The sequence below is a fragment of the Nerophis lumbriciformis genome, linkage group LG01, assembly GCF_033978685.3.
Source record: "Nerophis lumbriciformis linkage group LG01, RoL_Nlum_v2.1, whole genome shotgun sequence".
NCBI lineage: Eukaryota > Metazoa > Chordata > Actinopteri > Syngnathiformes > Syngnathidae > Nerophis > Nerophis lumbriciformis.
Window position 1 is genome coordinate 42,040,126 of NC_084548.2, and position 9,875 is coordinate 42,050,000.

Consider the following 9,875-nt stretch of genomic DNA (forward strand, 5'->3'; position numbering starts at 1 on the left):
CAGCGCCCCCCGCGACCCCAGAGGGAATAAGCGGTAGAAAATGGATGGATGGATATATATATATATATATATATATTATACACATTACATATATACATATATTAAGGGTGTAACTGTACACAAAAATTTCGGTTCGGTACGTACCTCGGTTTAGAGGTCACGGTTCGGTTCATTGTCGGTACAGTAAGAAAACAACAAAATATACATTTTTTGGTTATTTATTTACCAAATTTGTAAACAATGGCTTTATCCTTTTAACATTGGGAACACTATAATAATTCTGCCCAAAAATAGAAATAGCTCTGTGTGTGATGGATGTGAGCCACCCCTAGGCTGATCAGTGCAACAGCAGGCAGTCATGAATGCTTAGCATAACAATAACATACATATACAAGCAGGGTGGATTGCCTGGGTTAATGTGGTCAACATATATAAAATAAAAAACAAATAAGATAAGGCTCAGAATGGTTTCTTAAGAAAACCTTTCTACATATAAAGTGCTTTTTTTGATTGATTGAGACTTTTATTAGTAGATTGCACAGTACAGTACATATTCTGTACAATTGACCACTAAATGGTAACACCCCAATAAGTTTTTCAACTTGTTGAAGTCGGGGTCCACGTTATACAACATTAAACTGCCTCAAGTTGTTGCTCAGATTAAATCAAATGACAAAACTTTTCTTCTACATATAAAAAGTGCAACATTAAAAAATTTCAAGTCAACTCAGCCTCAGATTAACTTTTCTTTCCCCCCCAGCCTTTAACCCTGGTGACTTTCACTCAATATTCAGTTTTTTTGCCAGAAAAATCAGTTTATCCACATTGTCTGCAGAAAGAGCAGACCTGCTTGCAGTTTCAATGTCTCCAGGTAGTCCCTGGCTAACTTGGCAGTAAGAGGATATATGGGCTCATTGTTCTTCCACCATAGAAGTGGGTCAAAATCTAGTTTTTAATGCAATATGGTCTAAAATCTGCTGCTATAAAAACACCAACGGCATTTGTTATTGCTTTAGCCCTGTCTCACTCGCCGAGGAGAGGCTGCTTGAATGCGGTGTTTGCACGACGCTCGTCTTTCTCTTCATTGAAGCGAACCGCTGTCCCTCAATTGTCAGGGGGGGTGGGTGGACAGGATATTCCATGATGGCCAGTAGTTTGTCCAGTGTCCTCCTGTCCCTCACTGACACAAACGCCTCCAACTGCGTGCCAATAGTTTGGCCGGCTTTCCGGATCAGTTTATCAATCCGGTTTGAGTCCCTTTTGCTGGTGCTGCTCCCCCAACAAACCACTGCAAAGTACAGGGCACTGGCCATAACAGACTGATAAAATATCTCCAACAGCTTGCTGCACACATTTAAAGGACCTAAGCTTCCTCAGGAAAAGGAGTCTGTTCATGCCCTTCTTGTAAACAGCTTTGCAGTTGTCCTTCCAGTCCAGTCTGCTGTTCAAATGGACTCCCAGGTGGACTCCCAGGTACTTATACTTATATGTACTTATCACATTGTCTTAAAGGGGTATTGTGTGTCGAATTTTGAGGACAAACATATATGTACTCCATTTTGGAATAAGGCTGTAACATAACAAAATGCGGAAAAAGTGAAGCGCTGTGAATACTTTGCAGATGCACTGTATGCCATCTATCGGGAAAATAAACAGTGTAATCACCATAATGTCGCCAAAACATATTTCTAAGCCTGGATTCTCTAACAGGTAGCTGGAGGACTACCTTATGTGTTTCAACTCTTAGATTTTTTTTCACAACAGTTCATTTCAGTAAGTGAGTCTTTAATTTACCACATAATTCAATGAAGACAATGACCACATTGTTTGGGAGTAGATGTGCTTTGTAAATAAAGTACGATTCAATTGTTGCCAGTAATAATGACAAAAAAAAACAAGTCAATGGCGCTCTCAGAGTGATGATGCAAGTGGTAGATCCCTGCTCTATTAAGTTAAAAGGAGCCAAGTAAAAAGCAGTAGACAGGCAAGACGCTCTGAAACAATGCTTCCATCTAGTGGTCAAATAACATAAAAGGGGGTCCCAAGCCAATAACTGTTGCTGCATATCGCCCCCTGCCGTTTAATTTAAAACTACTGTTTCACTGTAGTCAAATGAAGTTTATGAGACATTTATTGGTGTAGGTTAAAATGTTTTTTTTTCCTTACACTTGAAAATTGCTAAATAGAAGCTGTGGTTGACGTATTTAAATTGCATTGTTAATTGTTGTTGTAATCAGTAAATGCACCTTGTTTGAATGCAGTGATGTGCTGTCAGGGGAGGCAAGTGAGGCAGTTCCTCACCTTGCCACCAGGTAGCTTAACCATGAGATGTTTAAAAACGAAGTAATAAAATAAAATAAGTTTGAATATTTCTCTTTTGGTATATGCTTTCTATGTGATTTTAGTGTGGTTCCTGTGTATTTTGATAATTTTCATGGTCAAAATCGCGGAAATTCTGTGTTTCCTGATAAAAATAACGCGACAGACGAGAAGTGAGGCAGACACAAGTGGTGCCTCCACGGCAACACTGTGTCCCAATTCAGGGTCTGCATCCTTCGGAGGACCCGGCCTACGCAGTCTCAGAAAGCTGGATGCGTCACTCGTTGTTAAATGGGACAGTCTAGCCTGCGGAGGATACTTACATTTGAAAGTGTATTCCTGCCGCTGCTTGTATTTGCAGCCATCGTCAAAAAGATCCAGGGTTGAACAAAGGCGCGCAAAGCATCTTGGGATATGGGAGGCCACGAATGATAGTCGCGGTGCATCCTCCGAATACAGGGAAAAGGAGGGCGCATTCGATGGCTGCATTTGGAGGAGCCTTCAAATTTGAATGAATTGGGACAGCCTTAGCGCAGCGCTGTGACGTAAGCGGCCTTCAAATTCGCCCTTCGAAGGATGCAGACCCTGAATTGGGACACAGCTATAAAGTGTATTGAGCGTGTGTGTGCGAGGGGGCGCGTGCTTGTTGCCACGGGGAAAAGGCAGGACATGAGGCAGCAAGTACCTCTGCCTCACAGTAGGGGGCGATATATTGTCAACTTGCAGCTCAATGCCTCAGCAATACTCTGACTTGCCACACTGGGAGAAGTCAGCCTTTTTTTTTTAAAACTGTATTTATAACAAACATGGCATTTTTATTAGAATAAGCCAGCGTTTGTGGGTGTTTTTGTCAGATGCAAAAATATTGTTTTATTGCTTGGAATTAAATTGAATTAAATGCATGTGTTTGCCAATATGGAGGATTTTATGCTTTATCCAAGATTAAATAATTCTCTAAACTGGACTTTAAGACAAAAGTAATGTGATCATAAAAAGTAAGTTTTCATTGAGGATAGCTATTGCTGCTTCAGATACAAATACAGAAAGGTAAGATACACTCACAATACTTGATTTATTTTGTTAAAAGCAAATGGGGCCAAAAAGTATTTAATAACAACTTTATCAAATACTTTTTGGACCCATTTATCATATTTTAATATCATTATGATAACGTTTTTATGAAAGCGAATAACTCCCTTCTTTTTCCTGTTACTCTAATTTGCAACCTAAATCAACAATGATTAGAGCTGCACATATTAATTTAAGTTAAAAAAAAAAAGAAGAAAAAAACCTCCAAAAGTATCTATGCCTCACCTGGTGTTTAGTTCACCGCACGTCACTGTTTGAATGCACATAATATCCTGTTGGGTGAGGGTAAAGTTTCACAGAGTGAAGCATGAATTGATTGATTGATTGAAACTTTTATTAGTAGATTGGACAGTACAGTACATATTCCGTACAATTGACCACTAAATGGTAAAACCCGAATAAGTTTTTCAACTTGTTTAAGTCGGTGTCCCCTTAAATCGATTCATGGTACATATATACAGTATACCAGTGGTTCTCAACCTTTTTTCAGTGATGTACCCCTTGTGAACATTTTTTTTTAATTCAAGTACCCCGTAATCAGACCAAAGCATTTTTGGTTGAAAAAAAGAGATAAAGAAGTAAAATACAGCACTATGTCATCAGTTTCTGATTTATTAAATTGTATAACAGTGCAAAATATTGCTCATTTCTAGTGGTCTTTATTGAACTATTTGGAAAAAAAGATATAAAAATAACTAAAAACTTGTTGAAAAATAAACAAGTGATTCAATTATATATAAAGATTTCTACACATAGAAGTAATCATCAACTTAAAGTGCCCTCTTTGGGATTGTAATAGAGATCCATCTGGATTCATTAACTTAATTCTAAAAAAATTCACAAAAAAAGGAATCTTTAACATCAATATTTATGGAACATGTCCACAAAAAATCTAACTGTCAACACTGAATATTGCATTGTTGCATTGTAATGAATGGAATAGCCTACTTGATTTGATGTTCAGTTTATGAACTTACATTCATATTTTGTTGAAGTATTATTCAATAAATATATTTATAAAGGATTTTTGAATTGTTGCTATTTTTAGAATATTTTAAAAAAATCTCACGTACCCCTTGGCATACCTTCAAGTACCTCCAGGGGTACGCGTACCCCCATTTGAGAACCAGTGCAGTATACTATCATCATAATACAGCCATCACACAAGATAATCATCAGAGTATATACATTGAATTATTTACATTATTTACAATCCGGGGTGTGGGATGTGGAAGGGGGGGTTAGGTTTGGTTGATATCAACACTTCAGTCATCAACATTAACGTGGACCCCGACTTAAACAAGTTGAAAAACTTATTCTGGTGTTACCATTTAGTGGTCAATTGTAGGGAATATGTACTGTACTGTGCAATCTACTAATAAAAGTTTCAAACAATCAATCAAAGCAAATCAAATGCATTTTAAGCCTTCACAATAAAGGTGGCATCATTTGCGCCGCGAAGTGAGACCCCCTACTATTTTCGATCTCTGTTACGTCGTACGTGCTGACGTCAGAGCCCAGTGGGCGGGTAGAGCTACTAGTGGACTCACTGTAGGGCAGAGAGGTGCTCCCTGCTGAACGTCACCTCCAACACTTTTTTTTTTTTTTTACCACCCATGTAAGTGTGAATATTAAGTTTTTAAATGCGTGTGTGTGTGTGTGTGATGTAGGAAGAAACACCACTATAAATCCCTGCTGTTGATATGTTCTCGTGTTCGCTGCTGTGGGCTTAAACACACTAACGGGACTGTCAACCTGAGCGCGTTAATACTCAACCCTGCTTTCCTCAGACAGGTCCCGGGGTCACGTTAATCGGCGTATATGTTGCTATTTACAACTATGGATTATAACGAGGCTTACAATTGTGTTCGTTTTAACTACCTGTCATTTATTTGGATGTGTGCTTTCGTATTAGTTGCAATGAATCGTCTCATCTCGTGCAGACGTAAACTCCATTGATGTGTCATGCATGAGATCTTCACTTTCCACATTAGGCAAACCCTTCAAACATTTGCCATATCCTCGCTTACACTACAAACTATGGCGGAACATTAGTTAGCATGTATTTCCAGTTAGCTCAAGTCATAAGAGATACCGTTACTGCACGCTGCCACTTGATATAAAGTCTCTGCACATGCTTCTATAAATTACCTCTCAGCTGTGTTTATTTAGTTTTAAAAACCATGCTGTGGAAGACATTCACATATGGATCCAATTCCCCAAAATATATGCAGAGATGATTTGTTTTATTATTATTCTATAATGTATACAGTGAGAATGTAGTGGCACAAACATAACTGGTAGTATGTATACTGTAGTTATTGATGGTGTGTATAGTGTAGCACCCTGATTCCATCTTTCCATCCATGACTGTTTTATATAACCTGTGTGAGTGCTTTCTTACGTATAGCACCTGCACCTTGTGCACACATTTATATTGCAATGATCTGGTGTGACTTGAAAACTAACTGTGTCAGTCCAGAGTACTCTGCTAAGTGGCTGAGAGCTTGACTGGCGCTTCAGGGCACTGCTAATGCAGCCATTCATGTCTCACTCTGATGGTCAGACCACCATGATGACGCTGCCCTCCGCCTCCTTCTCATCCTCCTCCTCCTTGTCCTTTTCCCGCTGCACTCATGTTGTGTCTGCCCTCCTGGGCTTATTATAAATGGTCTCATTTGTTTGCATACATGCATTCACGTTAATGTGAGTATTGTATTGATGGAATATATGTGTTTGTCTCCTCCAATCTCCAGCATCACATGCAATGAAGATGTGTTCATTCTGCAAAACATCACAAGATGAACAGCTTGCTGAATGCTTGGCCTGCCTGTCACACATTTTAGTTTAGTGCACAAAGCGGCTGGGCTGCTAAAGGTGCAAACTATGGTAGATGTGACTTTGATCACCAGGGATCTCTTTTCTATGGTATGAGGATTTGATTTTTATGTTGCATTTTGGATTTATTACTGTTGTTATAAGGTGAAGGGGAACAGTACTTATTTTTGGAATTGTGTCTATCATTCATAATTGTTATTTTAAAACAAGCACACATTTTTGCTTTTTTTATGCATTCTAACTCGAGCAACTAACTACTAACGCAACTAACGCTAATGGTATTCCCTCTATTCTGCCCAATATAACACTCTAAAAACATCCCAAAAGCTCTATCACATTTTATACACACTGTAAGTATATATGTAATGTAGTAACATACACATTCTTAATAATGTAATATTTACTAAAGGTGGAGGAAATAATCGATTTTTAGTTGCATCACAATTTGGACATGGATTATTAAATCAATTAGTAAACGTCAATAATCGATAATCGATTTATTTATTGTTAATAAAGTAATGCAGAATGTTCTAAAATTTGGTTGACTGCAGCAAGCCACCTCACCGAGAGATCTGCTCAGTTCCTTAATTATAGGGCCCACATTATGTGGCAATTAAGTTAAGTGTTTCTCATTACAAATGCACAGTTTTTTTTTAAAGTTGCAAGTGATTAACGCTTATTTAGTGAAACGAAAAGAAATGTAAAACTGCATCAATATACATATTTCAAAGATGCATCAATAATCAATTTTAATCGAATCGTTGTTCCTGAATCGTAATTGTAATCGCATCGTGAGGTGCCCAAAGATTCCCACTTGTAATATTTACGTACATATTTTGGTCATTTTAAGCATACGGCGACGTGTTAATTCCACTGACGCATTACGTTTGTTATTTCCTTCAACAAAATAACAAGTACTAATAATCATGGCAGACTTTATGAAAGCCAACAACGGCTATTTTGGCACAAAGGATGTTCCGAAACCTTATGTTTTTTAACCTAAATATACGGAGGATGAGCTACCAGTTTTAGAAACAAAGTGATAAGCAGATCCAGCAAAGGAGCACTTTTGCTAAGTGCTAAACAGGGAATACAAACTACAACATTATAACACAATCACTTACCAAACAATGTATGCTCTCACTGTGATGCTGACTAATGGGATGTTTGTTTATTGCTGTTTAGATTAAGAATTATTTATAATCCTCACACAGGTTAAAAAAAAAAAATTAAAAAAGGAGGGCTCGGACAAGCAGGTCTTAGTTGAATGACCAACTTATCGGTTTATGGCCACAATCTTCTACTATAGAGGTGAGAGGCATGATTTTTAATCTAGCACAAACTTTTACCAACTCACTGGCTCAGTATTTCAAGAGGTGTGAAAAGGTGTATCTGTGATCACGGTTCCGCTAAAAGTAGTTCCTCAGTGTTAGCTCTCATAATATCAATATCGCTAATACCTGGTTAACATACAGGTCACAACATGTAAATTGAGTTTTGTTGGCTCTTTTTGGATGTTTGACAGGGCTTTATGAGCACAATAGATTACTCCCATTAGCTGCATTGTTAGCCACCTCGTACTTGTTGTACATTACAAATCAGAATCCATTAAAAAACAAGAAAGACATATGTGTTCTTGTCTCACATAGGGATTGTAGAGATTGAAAAAATAATAAAATGGCCTTCTCCTTAAGGATGTTTCAATTTAGATGGGTTTCTATCCATTTGGTGATAAATCTATGAGAGAATTAACTTGATAAGCCGTCTCTTTATGACTGGGCATATCTATATACAGTACAAACTCTGAGGTTGAATATAGTCCACAGTCCACTAGTCCACATCCACTTTGTCTGTATTTAGACATATTTTCTTTTTATAAGAAATAGGAAAATATATTAATCAGCCTGAGAATCAAGCTGTAGTCATACAAACATTGCATTAACTGTATGTAATGTATAATGTTTTAAAATACATTATTAGGTGTCTAAAAACTGTGAAAAACCACTGTATAATTGAAATAAATAAAACTAAAAAGAAGCATAACCGCTCACTGTTTTTGAAACTTGACCAAAGTCAAAGAAGTTAATCCTTCAGATGCTCATTGAACGCAGTTTTGCGTTATTCAGCAGTCTTCTCTGTTGTATTGTGTAAATCAAGGGATTATTTTTGTCAGATATTTTTGTGTTGAATTTTTAATTGTTCGACTTTTGAAGGCATTTAAGTTCCGGTTCAACAGTGTACAGTACACAAGAGGTTGTGACAATACACTGTATTAATGTTAATCACGGTAACATTCCTGACGGTTAGTATAACCGCTTTAAATTAAAATGATGGAAAAACTCTTATTACTGCACTTTGATAAACTCACAGACTGACTGGCGCCAGCTTGCTAGCTTAAATACTAACATAAAAACAAGAGACATTAAAGTTTTTGTCCATTAAGAAACACCATACATCGATCTAAACTTATATAAACATTTCTGTCTGAGTAACTTAGCTATACAATTGTATACATTAAACCTACAAGCTGTGCTCTTTTAGAAAATAGTAATCTTTGTATACTTACAGGAATAGAGACAGAGATGTTTTTAAGGTGCGTTCAAGGAGCGCTGAACAGAGTAGGATGCCTCAACACCTGCCAGAAAAAATAAGAAATAAAAAACACACGTCATTACGTCATGTTTCATCCGCAGTCTGCTGGTTGATTACAATGGATCACCGTTTCTCTTGATCTTGTGCCTTTCTGATGTATTCACAGTAGTTGAGCTTGATCCAGTCTTTGATGTTAGTAGTCCACGTTGCTCTGGGTTCACTCTTCCGCTCTTTCCATCTGTCTTGCCTTCTAATAGCGGCCTTTGCATACCATCTTTCCTGATTATATAAGATTCTGTGTTTTAGTTGTCTTTCGTAGCAGTTTATTACGATTAATTGTTTCTAAAATGTGTGTATTTGTTTTAGAATCCGTCCATGGCATTTTTAACATTCTTCTGTATAACCAGAGTTCAAATGCTTCCAATTTCTTTGATAAGGGTTTAGGTAAGGTCCATATTCCGGAGCCATACAGTATACAGTAGACCGCACATAGCAATTTAGCATTATTTTTATTGTTTCAGTATTCATTTTTTATGTCATTAGTTTTTATATATTTTCGTATGATTTCCTAGCAATATAAATTATTCTTTTTATTTCATTATTAGTTCTTCCATTTTCAAACTGCATCTAACCAAGACATACCATCTTTGATACTTGTTCTATAGTTCAGCCATCTATTGTAAGGATAATTTGGGGAACTGGTTGATATTGCTTTGTTTTTTTCCCCCCACATTCATTTCTATTCCATACAGTTTGCCTTAAAAGAAACAAATGCAAAATAGTGGGTTTTTTAAGAGTGTTTTTATTTATTTTAGTTATTTTTTTGGCAAAAATAACTTGGTGAAAAGATTTCAGTCTGTGCATAAGTACTTTTTGAGCACATCCAACAACCCCGGGATTATAATAATAATAATAATAATAATAATAATAATAATAGTAAGGACATTTTCATATCGTTTCATCCCTAATACACATTACTATATCCTGAAGCATCATCGTATAGTAAAACAAATTGTCTCTGACAAATTATCCATTTA

General features: G+C 36.9%; 1 protein-coding gene across 2 annotated transcripts in view; it reads left to right on the top strand.

Annotated features, from left to right (window-relative positions):
• Positions 1-9,875, top strand: part of tmcc1a (transmembrane and coiled-coil domain family 1a) — a 152,938-nt gene that overhangs the window by 50,963 nt on the left and 92,100 nt on the right. Inside the window, exon 1 of one of the 2 annotated variants that reach the window (XM_061982085.1) lies at positions 4,953-5,026. The exons of the other annotated variant lie outside the window; for it this stretch is intronic. The gene's annotated coding sequence lies outside the window, so the exon portion shown is untranslated. Of the gene's footprint in view, positions 1-4,952; positions 5,027-9,875 lie in introns of those variants that run through there. 2 annotated transcript variants of the gene reach the window in all.